This window comes from Pinus tabuliformis, chromosome 4_2 (assembly GCF_031772625.1).
Source record: "Pinus tabuliformis cultivar Carrire ecotype Pingquan chromosome 4_2, CPIR1, whole genome shotgun sequence".
NCBI classification, from domain to species: Eukaryota; Viridiplantae; Streptophyta; class Pinopsida; order Pinales; family Pinaceae; genus Pinus; species Pinus tabuliformis.
In genome coordinates, this window is record NC_142304.1 from 490,493,361 (window position 1) to 490,510,554 (window position 17,194).

At 39.8% G+C, this 17,194-nt stretch overlaps 1 protein-coding gene across 3 annotated transcripts in view; it reads left to right on the plus strand.

The window, feature by feature from the left end:
• Positions 1-918: 918 nt before the first annotated feature.
• Positions 919-17,194, plus strand: part of LOC149170109 (BTB/POZ domain-containing protein At1g63850-like) — a 153,355-nt gene continuing 137,079 nt past the window's right edge. For all 3 annotated transcript variants that reach the window (XM_089428883.1, XM_089428884.1, XM_089428885.1), the window contains exon 1: positions 919-1,252. The gene's annotated coding sequence lies outside the window, so the exon portion shown is untranslated. The remainder of the gene's footprint in view (positions 1,253-17,194) is intronic.

Sequence of the window (17,194 nt, forward strand, 5' to 3'; positions counted from 1 at the left end):
GGGTGGGCTCTCACTCATGCCAAATACCTTTGGGTCTTGGGCAAATAACCTATTTCCTTATGTCTAAAAAGACAAGTTCTTAATCAAGCTTTTAATTATAAAGCATTTGTCAACTTTATTGATAAGAAAATAAAAAAATAATTTATTAACATAAAACTTTACAAAGTTATGTAAAAAATTTAACTAACACATAAATTAATACTAAATCACAAATATGATATAACAATGATAATCTCTATAATGTGATTAATCATAAAACAATCTTATTGATGATAATATAATTTAAATTATTTATCTAACAAATATAAACAATGAACAAAATGAACAGATATAAACAATGGTGTGAACAAAATGAACAGATATAAACAATGAATCCAATATAAAAAAAAAGTACCTGAGCCTATATAAAATACAAATATAATTTTTTTTAATATAATTTAGCGTACATATATATATATATATATATAATTAACCCATTAGAAAAAAACAATTTACATTTTAAAAAATTAAAAAATATTTTTTAATATTCAAAATATTCAATTTAATATTTTTTATTTTCAAAACTTAAAATTATTTAATTTAATATTTAGTTTTTTCAAAATTTTTTTAATTTCATAAAATCTTTTTAAAATTTAAAAAATAATTAAATTTCATAAATTTTTCTTAATTAATTCTTTAGTTAAAACTAGCTATTATATTTTAAGTGCTAGAAAACATCATTTCATCTCTTTAATTTATACCATGATCTTCATCTTGTCATGAAGATGAACCACACTAGACTTAAATTTATTTATGTGATTTTTACCCAAAAATTTCTCCACATTCATAATAATAATATAGATCACAAAAACCTAAATTCAAAAAACTTTAACTTGCATCGCTGGATCTGTTTCTTCAACTTGTCCTGACGATGAACCACACTATGTCATCCGAGTAATTTGACCTTCCATTAAAAAAAATAAAATAATGGCGAGCACTCTATCTGTTAAACCCGATATATTAAGAATTTATGATCAGTAAGAACGGAGGATCAATGTTGTAAGTATCCACTCCAGTCAAATCAGAATCAATGAACAGCTGAGCTGAGATTTCTATTCGTCTACCTCCGTTACTAAAAAACAGCTCTGTTAACCCTTATTTTAAATTTTAGTCGCCTATACCGTTCTCGGGCTTTATCTTTGTGGTGTTCATCTGTTTGCCGTTTGTTTGGAAGCTGGCCAAGTGAGAAAGTGAAGCTTGCATCACTCCAAAGGTACGCACATATAATTTCGAACTTATCTTGTTCTATGTATGTTACGATATCTGTTAGGATTCAGCATTAACGAATTCAGATGGTTTAACTGCCCGCATATAGGGTTACCCTTGTTATATGCAGTGATATAATTCTGTTTTATGATAGTGTAGCAGTATCATAGATACTTATACATGATAAAAAGATACTTGATTTAAAATGGCACCACATGTGCAATGCAATAAATTTAAAATAATGTTTTAATGTCAGAATACGCACCAGATCTATGCATTAGAAAAGTAATGCCCTTGCCCAGTTAGGCCAGTTTCCTTAACATTATAAAATTTAAATTATAAAAAATACTGCTTATGAGATAATATATATCAATCAACGTAGCAAACATAATTGGTAAGGATATAAAAAATTGAGGAAATATTCATAAAAATGGGTAAACATAGGTAAACGGATACCACTAAAATATTGGTAAAAATTGGTAAAGCTAGGCCAAAAAAATCTTGAATTCGTGATAAAATGGGGATGTTTGCAACACGGATATCAAGGCAATGCTCCGCAATTTACCTCCATTGTCCGATCTGATATAATTCATCACTCTCTTTGTAACGCCCTCGACCATAGTTGGGCAACGCTACCACACAACCCACACCCAAGTATTGTAAGATTCCAATGGAAGCTTGGACCCTAGTACAATTTATCATGCCCTAGCTTGTTTCCAAAGCCCCTTATGACCACACCAGCTCACGGCTGGCCCTCTGTCCTTTTATTACACTGTGTATCTATTAATTTAGCTGTACCAGTGCTGTCAATGTATGTATCTGTACTTGGCATTAATTCATTAAATTATAAAATGCATGACTACATGTATAATTCAAACAATACCCAACCATTATGTACCATGTATTATTCAACATTTATTCACACAAATAATCAACAAATATACACATATCACATAAATCATGCAGAGCGGAATCAATACACATAGATACCAAACCCCAACTATATCATGTATTATTCAACATTTATTCACACAAATAATCAACAAATATACACATATCACATAAATCATACAGAGTGGAATCAATACACATAGACACCAACCCCAACTAGGGTTTATAAGAAAATAGGATATAAATACAACACATGGCACATGAATGCTTATCTGAATAGAGGACCAACTAGATGCATACCTTCCACGTTCCACCCAACCATAGACCAAGTGATTCATAAACTCTCAACTGCAGGTCACCCCCGATCTAGGGCCTCAATTCCATGGGCAATATTCTTTACACCGAGTCCTAGACAACATACACCAGTGTGTACACCAAGTACTAGACATCAAACACGAGTTTGTATACCAAATACTAGACAACCACATCGGCCAAGGTACCAACCCTAGCAGCCTCAACCTCCAACCACAAGCTCACGCTCCCTTTGGCCTGCGCCCGAGTGATGCAACCCTTCTTTGCACCTAGCAGTCCCTTGGCAGTGCCACCACCTCCAGGGTACCTTATAGCCAGCTAGGGACAGTCTCATCCTTATGACTCTAGGAGCTCTGCAACTCTCCGAGGTTTCCAGGCACCCTTCCAAGCCAAATTGAATAACTCCAATCAGTTATAGAGCCTTATACTTCAAACTCATTGATTGTTCACCAAGCAGAGTTCCACTAGAACTCCATGACTGCTAGAGCCATAAACCAGAGCCTCTAGCGCTCTCACCAGAATGCATCCTCTACTACATGATTAACTGAATAATCACGCCTCAGTCAGGTATAGAGCCCGACCTAAGGACTCACTGACTAATCAACCACTTCATTCTTGCCTGCATGAATCCTTGAATCATCATCCACAACCAAACAATGAATGAACGAATCCTTGAATCATCATCCACAACCAAACAATGAATGAACTATTTCACAGGATAACGTACACTTTTTTTATATGCATGGGTCTCTTGCCATGTGGCACCCTCTAAAACCATGTGGGCTTTAGTGCCTTTTCCACCAAAATCAACACACCAACACTGTTGCCCTTTTTCCCTGGAGTTGAGCGCCTCCCATACCTTTTTTTGTGCAGTTGATTTGCAGCTAACCGTTTATTTTATTAATAATATATGTAAATTACATTGTAATTACAATTCTAGGCTCTTCGGCCTCACAACCTTTAAAGACATATATTCCCGAGCACGTTGACCCCAAAAACATATTTAACATATTTACATGTACATGCAGGCCCCAAAATAAAACCTTGGCTCACTAGCCTATTATCACATGTATCCGACTCACTAACCTAAATATCATGGTCCTCAGACCCATTACATAGGCACACCACCCTTAACCATAGTCATATTTTGGCCCACTAGCCTAAAATGTGCATACTCACAGAAGCACACAAACCTCAATATCACATGTACATTCTACATACATATGAATTACAGGGGTCAGATAGGGATATTTTTTTTTCTCTGTAAAAGCTAATTCTATTAAAAGGAAGGAAAAATAAATTTACAATGAGGCTGCAGCCTCAGTCGAGAACAACTAAGTTCCTTCTGGGAATCATAACTGCCCCATATTTGGGGAAACCAATTTAGATTTACAAAAAACCAAGCTAATGACCGGGAGAACAATGACAAAACCGGAATGAAGTCTTGAGATTTCACCATCTGAAACAGTTGAGAAACAAGACAGAAAAGCCTAACCATAGAACTAGAAACAAAACCACAGACAACAGGACCTGACCAGTCAGCAGCAAAACTCTGAGGTGGCTCTTGGGAGGCCACGTGGCGTTACATTGGGAAATCCTGGTCAGGAGCCTCCTCGACAACTGGACACGCGTTCCCATACCAAATCTCGCCTTCCTTCGCCACGTCGCTGTCCGCTCTGCCAGCTGGAAGACCCGTCGCCTGAGGGATGCCGCTCGAGCTGCCAGCAATGGTCAGCGGAATAGTGGCACCATGAGCGTTGCCACCTGGAATTTCCATAGCCGGAGGAGTGCCGCTCGAGCTGCCAGCAAAAGCCAACGAAGTTGTGGCTCCATGAGCGCTGCCACCTGGGTGCCGAGTGTCGCCTGCAGTATCACCTTCAACATTCTGACCGCCACGCCTGGCTGCCCTGCCTTCATCCGACGGAGGCTGCTCAGAGCCCAGACAAACTTCCATTCTGCGAATGTTCTGAGGTTGCTCTGCAGAGATAAGCACAGGAGCACTGTGCTGGTCTTCTTCTTCAGAGAGGATGATAGTGACATTAGCCGTAATAATGGGCCGGTTCAGGTTGCTCTGAAACCTGAAATGATTCGAATGGAAGGCAGAGTGAGGATAGTGACGGCTGGGCGGACTGGGAGGGAGAGAGCTGGCCTGAGAAGGAGGTGGAGAAACAGGTGGTGGAGGCGGAGCTTCATTGTGCGCAGCCTGAGAGCGGGTGCTACCTCCTCGGTCACCTCCTTTGCGACTCCGCATGCGGTGACGAACCATCGTGCTGCGGCGGATGAGAAGCTCAGGAGAATTGGGGGCTTGGAAGGAAAATAGAGAATACACAGAGGGCTCCTGGGTAGGGTTCAAAGGGCAGTGCTTGGAATGGGAAAAATGGAACCCATTGCCAAAGGCAAGACAGCAGAGCAGGCAACAACGTTTTCCTGTAACAGTTCTTTTGCAGGGAATTCCTGCTTGGAGCGGGCAAATGTTGAAGGACGAAGGGCAAGCAGATGGGTTGATGGGTGCCATATTAAATTGATCTTCCTTCATTTCTCGGCCGGAGCGAGCATTAAAGATTTTCTGCAGGCTGGCCTGCTCTCGCCTGAGGTGAGTTTGCAGGTGCCATGATTGAGCCTGGGATGGTGCGCTGGCCACCAGTTGGCTGGGCCGAGCGCCGTCAATCCATCTCCTCAGCATTAATGTTTTGGAAATTCACCCGCATTCGGGTGGTCAGATAGGGATATTACACTCTCCTCCACTCAAAATTCATGTGGCTTATCCGATATCCTTACTTGCTTAAGTACAGTTCAAGACCTTTCAAATTTTACTTTCACTAAATAATAGATCCTAAATTCTGAATGGTATATACAATTACATGTGCATATTCACAGAGGCACACAAGCCTCAATATCACATGTACATCCTACATACATATGCATTACAGGGGTTAGGTAGGATATTACACTCTCCTCCATTCAAAATTCATGTGGCTTATTCGATATCCTTACATGCTTAAGTACAGTTCAAGACCTTTCAAATTTTACTTTCACTAAATAATAGATCCTAAATTCTGAATGGTATATACAATTTTAAAGTTTGATGAAACCACTTTCAAATATCTTGAAATAATTAATAGCAATATTATACTTTATGAATTTAATATTACCATCAATTATCAATGTGATAAACTCCTTACATGTCAATTTTATCTCATTCAGTGACATGGCAGTCATTAACATAGAGAGAGATATTTTTTCTATAGATTAAGACCCTTTTCAGTGACTTAAATAGACCTAGAAACTCCAAAAAAAGTTCCCAAAACGTTACTGAAAATGGCCTACACGTTATCAGCTATACTGTATGGTGATTCCGGCTTTGGTAGCACTGTACAACATGAATGATGGAAATTCCAATTCTTTTGGTACTAGTTTCCACATTTCATGACATTTCCACTTTTGATACATGACCATTCTAGGCGTTTCTTGCATCTTGGATTAAAACCATATGCTCCAAGTATAACCGAACCCAAGTAACCATAATCAAATGACGAAACATTAGCATATAAGCGGATGCTAAATTAAATAAGCCTAAATTATAAAATTCTGCAGAAAAACACTGCTACTAGAAGTGGTGGCAGTAAAGGGTGCTTGGTGAGACACAGGGGAGTCAAATCTAATGTTTAGCCTACCCCATGTGTTAAAATTGGCAAATAGGGCCAAACTCCATGTGGATCACCTTATTTATGGCTTCTGATATTTTTCCTAGATTCCTCTCATCGAAAGGTGTAGGATTGATCTAAAGATCATCCGATTCTGATAAGTATTTATGGAGATATGAATTTATTTTGATTATGGACAAATTGTCAAAGTCGGCCAACAAACTTATGTAGGCTTAGAAGCCCAACAGTCATGTCTATTCAACCTCAACGTTTGCATATAAATACAAGGAGCATTCTCCTCATTTGAGCAATTCAATTCACTCATCTTCTCTCTCTCCTACGCATAAAAGGAGCCTCTCTCTCTCTCTCTCACACGTGTGGCTGAAAGGAAGACGTCCTAGGGCAAGGAAGACGCAGAAAGAAGGATGCTAGGGCAGCAGGTCATCACTTTGACCAGTGTTGACCTTCCAAGAGTGCGGATTGGGTGTGGTTGCCTCTCCTAGGCAGGCCACAATTTTTGGCACGAAAATTGAGGTGATCTGACCTCTGGTTTGACCGGTGTTGACTGCCCTAGTTTAGGGCTGCAAGTTGAATTCAGAAATCTGCAAATTGATTGAACTTTTGGGGCTGTTCAAGGGCTGTTTCTTCAGGCTGTTCGAGGACAAGTTGATCGGAAATTGACCAAGTATTTTAGAGGTCAATTTCAGCTAGTTTGACTTTGCTGATCTAGGGTTTGCTACTGCTGATATAAAATTACATAATTTAGATTTTGTACTATTTATGTCTGCTGAACTATTGAAGATAAAGGAAGATTTGATCAAAGGGTTTCCCTGCATTGGGGTTTGTCCCTGGCTAGCCGCCACATCTTGTGTCTCTTGTCTTGGCTTGTTTTCTGTTGATCATTTAATGTTCTATCTGCACTTTACTTAATATATATGTGATTGCTAATCTGTGGCTAATAAGAAGAAAAATAAGTAAACTGCTCTAAGCATAGAACATACCATAATTTAACATGGTATCGGAGCTGAGGTGAAGACAAAGCCCAAGCAAGAGCAAGAGCAAGAGCAATCACCGAAGAGAAGGTTGGCAAGGCTATCTTAAAGAAATCATGGGGTCCTCAACACACTTCCCTGCTGAAGACAAACTCTGTGAGAAGTCTGACTATCACAGATAGAAGATGTCTCTCGATCTAACATTAGAAGAGCAAGAAGTGTTGGACCATGTGAGAGGCGGGATTGTTGAGCCTCCATCAAATGCATCTGCTGCTGCTAGGAACAAATGGACCAAGGGAGAAGTCAAAGCAAGGAAGATCATTCGGGACTCTATCGACAAACGCTTGGTGGCCTATGTTTCCAAGCTGAACACCTCCAAGGAAATCTACAATAGACTGGTGAGTTTATTTAAAGTTAATGATGCAAATCAAGTCTTGTTTATTAGAAATAAGCTGAAGGAAATTAAGAAGGGCAAAGATGAGAGTATGCAAGCATATTTCTTAAGGATCATCGAGATCAAGAACGATCTCCTATCTATTGGGGAAGTAATTCCCAACAGGGAAATGACACTCACAACTCTTGGAGGACTTCCATTTGAATGTTATATATTCAGGACTACTCTTCTCAACAATAACGTAATTCCTAGATTTGAGGAATTAATGGCCAGATGCATTCAAGAAGAAACGAGGATGGAAGAGCAAGAAATGCCCATACTTAAAGGTCATCCCTCTGCCTTTTCTTCTCATACTAAAAGAAGAAACAATTCCGGGGCTAAATTCAAAGGAAAGGCTGGACCAAAGGGTGGAAGAAAAGGATGATGTTACAATTGCAATAAAACAGGTCACTATGCTAGGGAGTGCCCTGATAAAAGGGACTCACACTGGGACGATGATCAAAATTCCTCTCAAGGCAATCAAAGGAATGGCAGAGGTAAAAGAAGTGTCGGAAATCAAGGAAGAGGACAACCATTCAAGAAGGCAAGAAATTCCAGGTATGAATCTAACACTGTTAACAATAAGCAAGATGAATATTATCTACCAGCAGCTCTATCTACTACTGCTCCCCCGGACTCGTTGGGAAATTGGCTTATTGATAGTGGTGCCTCAAGGCACTTCACTGGTTACAAAGAAGCTCTCTATAATCTAATAGAGAAGGAAACCAACCTGGAAATTGTTCTTGGAGATAATTCAAAATATCCCGTGAAAAGTGTAGGAAATGTCACTCTTCAATTGAATCAGGGTAATACCATCCACTTACAAGATGTATTATATGTACCTGATCTCAAAAAGAACCTGGTGTCCATTTCGGCAATGGAAGACAAAGGCTACAAGGTGGCCTTCAGCGATGGCAAGGTACGTGTATGGAAAAAGAACTTTAAAGATGCTTTTACTCTTGGGTTTTGAGTTGATTCATTATATCAGGTCGGTGGAAGTCCGCTGGGTGTCATGTCTTGTGACACATCTCTTCAGTCTGAACTATGGCATCGAAAGTTTGCTCACCTTCATTATAAAACTCTACCCGATGTAAGAAAAATGGTGACCGGGATGCCCGAGTTTAGCTTAGAGCAAGAAGGTGTATGTCCAGGATGTGCCGAAGGGAAGCTCAAAAGGGGACCATTCCCCTCAAACCAAAGCAAGACCTCTGATATATTGCAATTGGTTCACTCAGACATATCCGATATGATGCCTGTGAACTCCTTGGGAGGATATTTATATTACCTCACTTTTACAGATGATTATTCTCGCAAGACTTGGATATGCTTCTTGAAAAAGAAGGATGAAGTGTTCTCCTGGTTTCGGCACTTCAAAGCCTTGATCGAGAATCAAATTGAAAAGAAGATCAAGATCTTAAGGATTGATAATGGGACTGAATATGAATCCAATGAGTTTCATGACTTTTGCAAAGAGGCTGGTATTAAGAGGGAGACTACTACGCCATATACTCCTGAACAAAATGGTGTGGTAGAAAGGAAGAATCGTACAATTGTGGAAGCTGTCCGTGCTATGCTCCATGATCAAAGACTTCCGAAGTTTCTATGGGCCGAAGCTGCAAATACTGCCGTATATGTACAAAACCGATGCCCTCATCAAGCATTGGGTTCCAAAACTCCCGAAGAAATGTTCACTGGTAAGAAACCTGATGTATCTCATTTTAGAATTTTTGGAAGCCCTGTATATTTTCATGTGCCTAAAGAAAAAAGGAATAAATTGGGTGCATCTGGAAAGAAAGGAATCTTTGTGGGCTATAGCAAAAATACTAAGGGCTATAGAATCTATGTAGCTGGTCAAAGGGAAGTCGAGATTAGTCATGATGTCACCTTTGACGAAGATATGGCTCTTAGCAAGGTAGACAATCTTCCTACTTTAAGGGGATCTAAAGAAGCTGACACCGGGGAACCGAAGGAAAAAGAAGATGAGACGATGCTCGATGTGGAAGAACTTATGGATCCTATTGATCCTCCTCCGCAAGAGCCTTCCTCTTCTAGGAAGAGGCCTTCATGGCTTAGGGGGACACTTGATGATGCTGAAGGACACATTGCACCCCGAGGAACCTTCCGTGAAAGTAAGAAGCCGAACAGGTATCAGGGATACCTGACCATCATGAGCACGATCATCCAAAATGAGCCTTCGTCATTCACAGATGCCGTCAAGCATCAAGTATGGAAGGATGCTATGACCGAGGAATATGAGTCCATTATGAAAAACGATGTTTGGGATGTGGTCCCCAGACCCCAGGACAAAGTAGTTGTCACTTCAAAATGGCTTTACAAGATAAAGCATGCAGTTGATGGAAGTGCGAAAAAGTATAAGGCTCGTTTTGTCACTCGTGGCTTCTCCCAAAAGGAAGGTATAGACTATGATGAGATATTTGCACCTGTTGCCCGATATACCACCATTTGCTCGATCATAGTCCTTGCTGCTTCGCAAGGATGGAACCTACATCAAATGGATGTCAAGACTGCTTTCTTACATGGTTCGATCAAAGAGGAGGTCTATGTGGAGCAACCCGAAGGATTTGAGATTTATGATCGAGAATCTCATGTGTGCAGGTTGAAGAAGGCCCTTTATGGGTTAAAGCAAGCACCCCGAGCATGGTATGAGAGGATTGATAGCTACTTGATGAAGTTGGGATTCACTAGGAGTGAAGCCGACCCTAACCTTTACTTTAAGGTTATAGATGACAAGCCTCTCATACTGGTGCTATATGTTGACGACCTCTTTCTAACAGGTGCAGACCCTCTCATTCACGAATGTAAGAGGGAGCTGGCTTCTGAATTCGAGATGAAAGACCTAGGACTTATGCACTATTTCCTAGAACTGGAAGTCTGGCAGAAACAGGGGAGATTTTCCTATCTCAAGGAAAATATGTGGTAAATATATTGGAGAGATTCGGCATGGTGGACTGCAAGCCCGTAATTACCACGATGGAGCTTGACTTCAAGAAGTGAAGCGGTAGTGTTGCCGGACCTGTTTTACGAAATGCTACCAAGTATCGTCAACTCGTCGGAGCATTAATGTTCTTGGTGAACTCCTGTCTAGATATATGCTTTGCAGTCAACACATTGAGTCAACATATGGTTGAGCCTCACCACTCACATTGGATTGGTGCCAAGAATCTGTTGAGATATCTTCGTGGCACAATCGCTCATGGGTTTAGATACACTGCCGGAGATGTGAGACTACTTGGCTATACTGATGCTGATTGGGCAGGCAGTGTGGTGGACCGAAAGAGCACTTCCGGGTGCTGTTTCTTTTTGGGATCTGCCTCGATATCCTGGATGAGCAGGAAGCAGAAGTCAGTGGCTTGGAGCACCGCCGAGGCAGAGTACATTGCTACTAGCATGGACTCTTGTGAGGCAGTGTGGTTGCGAAAGCTCTTCAGTGAGCTGTTTGGATTTACATTGGATACCACCGTGATTCTATGTGACAACCAGAGTGGGATCCGTTTATCAGAGAATCCCGTATTTCATGATCGCTCCAAGCATATTGATATCAGGTACCACTATATTCGAGATATGGTGCAATGAGGAGCAATAAGGCTCCAACATGTTGGTACAGATGAACAGGTCGCTGGCATTTTGACAAAGCCCCTAGGAAAGGTCAAATTCCTGACTTTCCGAGAATGACTTGGTGTTGTTCAGAGACCCTCTTATGAGGGTTGAGTATGATGTATTGAGCTCTGGGAGCTCCAGGGGGTGCGGGGTACTTCTTGGAGCGACATGTGACCACAGGGTGACTCACCATCCCCTGGTGGTGCACTATGTACAGGGTAAAGGTTCAACCTTCCCCTGTGACACCTCGTGGCGACTGTGGAACAAGATGATTAGTTCTCCTATGGGCCAGGATGATTCGTTCTCCGTGGTGATTGTGGAGCAGGATGATTAGTTCTCCTGTAGGCCAGGATGATTAGTTCTCCGTGGCATCCACTAGACAGGATGATTCGTTCTCCTGTGGACAGGATGATTAGTTCTCTTGTCGAGGCATCCTACCCATGCAGTCTGGGACTCATGGGAAGTACCTCTCATCTGATCAATGAGCAGGGAAATGAGGATAGGGACCATAGTAGTACTATCGATGGACGCATCGCTGTATCTACCGTACTCCCTATGCTAGGATGACCTCCATTGATCTGGGATCAGTGAGAGTGGTTCACACTCTGAGACTGACTTCGGGTCAGTGGAGGATGGTATGATACATCCTCGATCATTTCTTCTTCTTCATAGTTCGAGCAGAGCAGAGTGGGGTCAAGCTGTACAGGACAATGCATTTGATGGATGGATAGCAGCGACGGTCTGACGGATTGCAGATGAAGTTCTCCCTAGTTGAGAGGGAGTGTTAAAATTGGCAACTAGGGCCAAACTCCATGTGGATCACCTTATTTATGGCTTATGATATTTTTCCTAGATTCCTCTCATCGAGAGGTGTAGGATTGATCTAAAGATCATCCGATTTTGATAAGTATTTATGGAGATATGAATTTATTTTGATTATGGACAAATTGTCAAGGTCGGCCAACAAACTTATGTAGGCTTAGAAGTCCAACAGTGATGTCTATTCAACCTCAAAGTTTGCATATAAATACAAGGAGCATTCTCCTCATTTGAACAATTAAATTCACTCATCTTCTCTCTCTCTCTCCCCTACGCATAAAAGGAGCCTCTCTCTCTCTCTCTCACATGTGTGGCTGACAGGAAGACGTCCTAGGGTAAGGAAGATGCAGAAAGGACACTAGGGCAGCAGGTCATCTCTTTGATCAGCGTTGACCTTCCAAGAGTGCGGATTGGGTGTGGTTGTCTCTCCTAGGCAGGACACAATTTTTGGCACGAAAATCAAGGTGATCTGACCTCTGGTTTGACCGGTGTTGACTGCCCTAGTTTAGGGCTGCAAGTTGACTTCAGAAATCTGCAAATTGACTGAAATTTTGGGGCTGTTTCTTCAGGCTGTTCGAGGAAAAAGTTGACCGGAAATTGACCAAGTATTTTAGAGGTCAATTTCCGCTAGTTTGACCAAGTTTGACTTTGCTGATCTAGGGTTCGCTGCTGCTGATATAAAATTACAGAATTCAGATTTTGTACTATTTCTCTCTGCTGAACTATTGAAGATAAAAGAAGATTTGATCAAAAGGTTTCCCCGCATTGGGGTTTGTCCCTGGCTAGCCACCACATCTTGTGTCTCTTGTCTTGGCTTGTTTTCTGTTGATCATTTAATGTTCTATCTGCACTTTACTTAATGTATATGTGATTGCTAATCTGTGGCTAATAAGAAGAAAAATAAGTAAACTCAGACTGCTCTAAGCATAGAACATACCATAATTTAACACCATGTGAATAGTTATTCTAGCTTAGTGCATGAATATCTATACTTATCATCAGCCTCCAATTTGTCTCGAAAACAATTTCTCTCAGACTTGAAAATTCCTTCTGTTGTATGTTTGTATCAGTGCAGACTTCCTAAACTACCGGAGTTGGTTTGGAAAGCTATAGGGTGCCTGAATGAAGCTGTTTGACTGGTGGAAGCCAGAAGAACCCTTGTAGGTATGGGTTCACTATGGTGATCATAGATGATTTACATATACATATACAGAAGAGCGCATACGGGTCTTCCATCAGATAATTCATTATACTGGATTTCCCTTGTAATCTGTACTCGAACATAATTTCAGAGAAAATGGTACGGGAGATTGACAAGAGGCAAACCTCAAGCATTTTTGTCAAAGCTTGTCTAAGCTAAAGCAAAAAATAGCTACCTTGATTTTACCAGAATGATTTAATGGGAGGTCCAAACTAATGAATTTGCCTATCTATATTCCAATGCTTTCATTTCAGGATCTCAGGGTGTATAACTCCAGAGGAAAAATAAAATCTGCTTTTTCATGAATAATTTACTTATGATGTACTATCATGTTATCTTTATTCTTGTACATAATACCTTGAAATGCTCTTGTATGAGAAAATCTGATATCAAATTACTGCTTCATTTAATTCATCAAAAGTGACAAACCTTTTCATTCTCCTTTGTTTCTCGCACAAACTTCTGTCTGGATTCCATCGCAAAAAAAATCTACCAAAAGCTAAATTTTTCTGCATTTTGAGTCATCATTGAACATGCCATATTGTCAATTTAAAAACATGCCATATTATCAGTTCATCTATTGGGGCAACTGTACATGATTATTCAATAGGGTAGAAGGTGCCTTCAACTTGGAAATGGCATCCAAGTTCCTGTTTTCCCTCCTTTAGTTTTCATATACTTAGTTCTTCTAACCTTCTGGTAACTCCAAGGATTCAATGAGATTTAATACTTTTGCACAAGAAACTCTACAAATTAAACTAACCTTTGGGGCTAAATATATATTTTTTTGATTATTTTACTAGAAGGAAAAATATTACATTTTTTATTCCAAGAGAGTGAAAAACACATTCTTCAACATGGCATTATAGAAAATGGCTGAGAATAATCCGAGGATTTCCCTAGAATTTCAAAGTACAATGCTCCAAAAAACTAAAAAGACTCCTATCACCAAAAATTTACGTATCTTCAATATGGCCTCTAATAAGTTCACACAATTATCTAAAAGTTGCCTCAGACTGTCCATAATGGGAGTAATAATTACATTCATCCAATAACAATGACATTTAAATTTTAAACTAATCAACCCTAAGTACATAGAAATCTATATGATATATAACAGGTCAGTATTATATTGCCAGCATAGACTCAATGAGATGTCCATCATTATAGTCCTTGAGCAACAGCAAGATACCAATATCTAATTGAAGTCCCTACTTGGCTAAAGATTCTGCTAAAATGTTCAGCTCCCTGTAGACATGTGTGAATGTAATATTTATAAACTGACGTGAGTTCTCCTTAAGCTGTTCTGCTAAAGCCTGCAAAAGTAATGCAATGAATAACTTGTTCATCATTCATCCATTTAAACTTATCAATATAAATACTTTCTCAGCTTTTAATATGAAATTTGCAGTAACTGTTTTTCATATTGTCATTGGGCCACTCTCCAATGAATCCTCCCCTAGAGAAAAACTGAGTTCTGATCTTGGATATACTGCAAACCTTTTCTCTCAAACTGACAATCCTAGAAAATATGTTTCGCTGTCTTGGAGTGCTGGCAGTCTGTGCAATGACCATGAGAAATCCCACTCTTGGCCAACTTGGCCTTGGAAGGAAGCCCCTAATAAATAACCAATCATGCAAAAACTCTAGCTTATAGGAAATCCGAATAGTCCACCCACAATGGAGCCAAAGAACCCACCTGTTCTCTGAATTAGTGGAAACCGAACAAGCATTGAGGATCAGGAATAGAGTAAAACTTCCTAGATTCGTATCACTGAAGAGGGAGACCAAAGCTCCAACCTCAATCACAGCAAAATGGCCATTCTATAGCAATATTCATCTTATGCACATCCTCTTGAGGGATGAGCCCAACCGGCTCCATGATGGATGGACAAGATCTGATGGTGGAAAAGATAGGGCAATGAATATATATCAATAAAAACAACTCAACACTAAAAACAAGTGAGTAATTCGAAAGATACGGCAATTTGGAAAATGTTACTTAGTAAATGTCAAATTCCTGAGGGGTTGAAACCCATATTTCTATTTATTGAGAAAATTAATTTCCAACAAGCTGGAAATTAATTATTCACTTCAAATAGTGATGAATTATTGCCGTTGACAAGAGTTTACAAGCACATACCTTTTAGGCTGAAATCCTTGGAGGAGGGTTTAACTTATCATTCAAATCCGTTACTGTAAATTGTATTGCAGACTTACAAAATCTTTGGACAACCCCTTGAATTTGCTTTAGATCAGCTTTCCTACACAAAAAAAAGCAAACTATACCTTTCTTGGGCCAAATGGATAAGATTCAAACATAACCCAAGTGATAAAACTAGCTGAAAAATAGAAATTAAGCTCAAATTAGTGAAATGTTTGTGGTATTTTATATTTTTATATTTTATAAAATAGAAATTTGGAAAAAGTTTTGCATTTTTAAACATTGGTTGGTGAGGTGAGGCTTACCTTGGCGTTGCAAATTACATTTTTTGTTGAAGGATTACAATCACAAACCCTTCTAAGTTCGCCTTATCTTTTTGACTCAAATGTGAGTTTGGAGTTGAAAGACTAGTCGCCCTCATGCTATTTTAAGATGATGTACCAGTGCCCAAATCCAACTGGGAACGATTCCCTCTTGGAATACCTCTGGCCATTGGATCAATTATGGTGTTAGTAGAGATCTTGTCATTGAAGAAGGAAGTCCAACTATAAGATTTTGATAACCCTAATCCAACAAAGAGAAATTGAGGACTACCACCCTAGCCTTCCTCTTCCATGTGAATATATAGCCCCTCAATGGATCGACCCACAAGCTTTGTGTAATTTGTAAAAAGCCTGCAAAAATCTTATGAAGTGCAATTTCTACATGACTAAGAAGACAGGGAATAGAAGAATCAATCCACAAGACAAGTGATTGCACCAAAAGTTCTTATTATGGCATGATGATCTTATAATTCACAATAACAAATGGAATGAGGGATTAGCTTTATATAATTTTCTTTTAACAACTAGTTTAAAACCCTTTCCCAAAAAAATGATTTGACTTGTCATTCACAGTTTGGAGACTAAGTCTTTACAATGAAAAATAATTTTTTTACATTAGAGATAACCCTATAAAGAAGTAACTGCCTCCTCTTACATTTACCCACTTTTACAAGTTCTCTAGGGTAGACATGAGATGAGTGTCACTATGATATGACCCGACTTCCAAGTTCCAGTTATGGAAACGGGGATTGTTACCGCTCAAACTAGCAGGGGTCCTAGGAGGGAATCCTAAAGGGACAATTGCTAGGTCAAAGGGCAACGATGGAGCAATAGCCCACTGTCACCTCAGCTAATGTTCCCAACTCTTTACAAACTTTTATCGATGGGAGGAGACCCAGTATGATAAGGATCACAAAGATGAATAGATCAAAGATAGGATGAAGGGTCACAAAGATGAATAGATCAAAGATAGGATGAAGGGTGATCCTAGAAGCCTATTCACAAGAGAGGCTCAAGCTTGTGGCTTGCTTGTCTTGGAAGACAAGATGGAAGGCTCTCTGGGAAGGGCTTGGGGAGAATTTCGAGGGTTAGGTTTTGAGTATGTGTCTTATAAAAGAGATTCCTAAGCCCTATAATTCTTGTGGAAATTTGGGTTCTAGGTGATCTTTGAAGAATTAACCTTGATAGTGCATGGGACCACACGGGACCAAGTGGACCCGAGATTAGGTCAAGAGGATAGGATTTAGTACCAATGTTATACTTGACCTAATTATGGAGGGGAAAGGGATCAAGGAATGATTTTTCAATGAAAGGAAATGCAAGGATCATAGTGAGGTTTCTAGCCTAAGGGCAACAAAGGGCAAGAATTGGTCTTCGAGCTAGGGCGTGTGATATCTCAAGATCCCACTGTTGGAATCTCATGAAATTTGGAGGCATTTTTGAGGATAGACCAGTGCAGTTGTGGACCAAAAATCGAAGTATTTGAATTGCTAGATTGTCAGATAATTGATGCCCTAGGTGACCTATGTAGGCTAGGCCTAGAAAAAGAGGG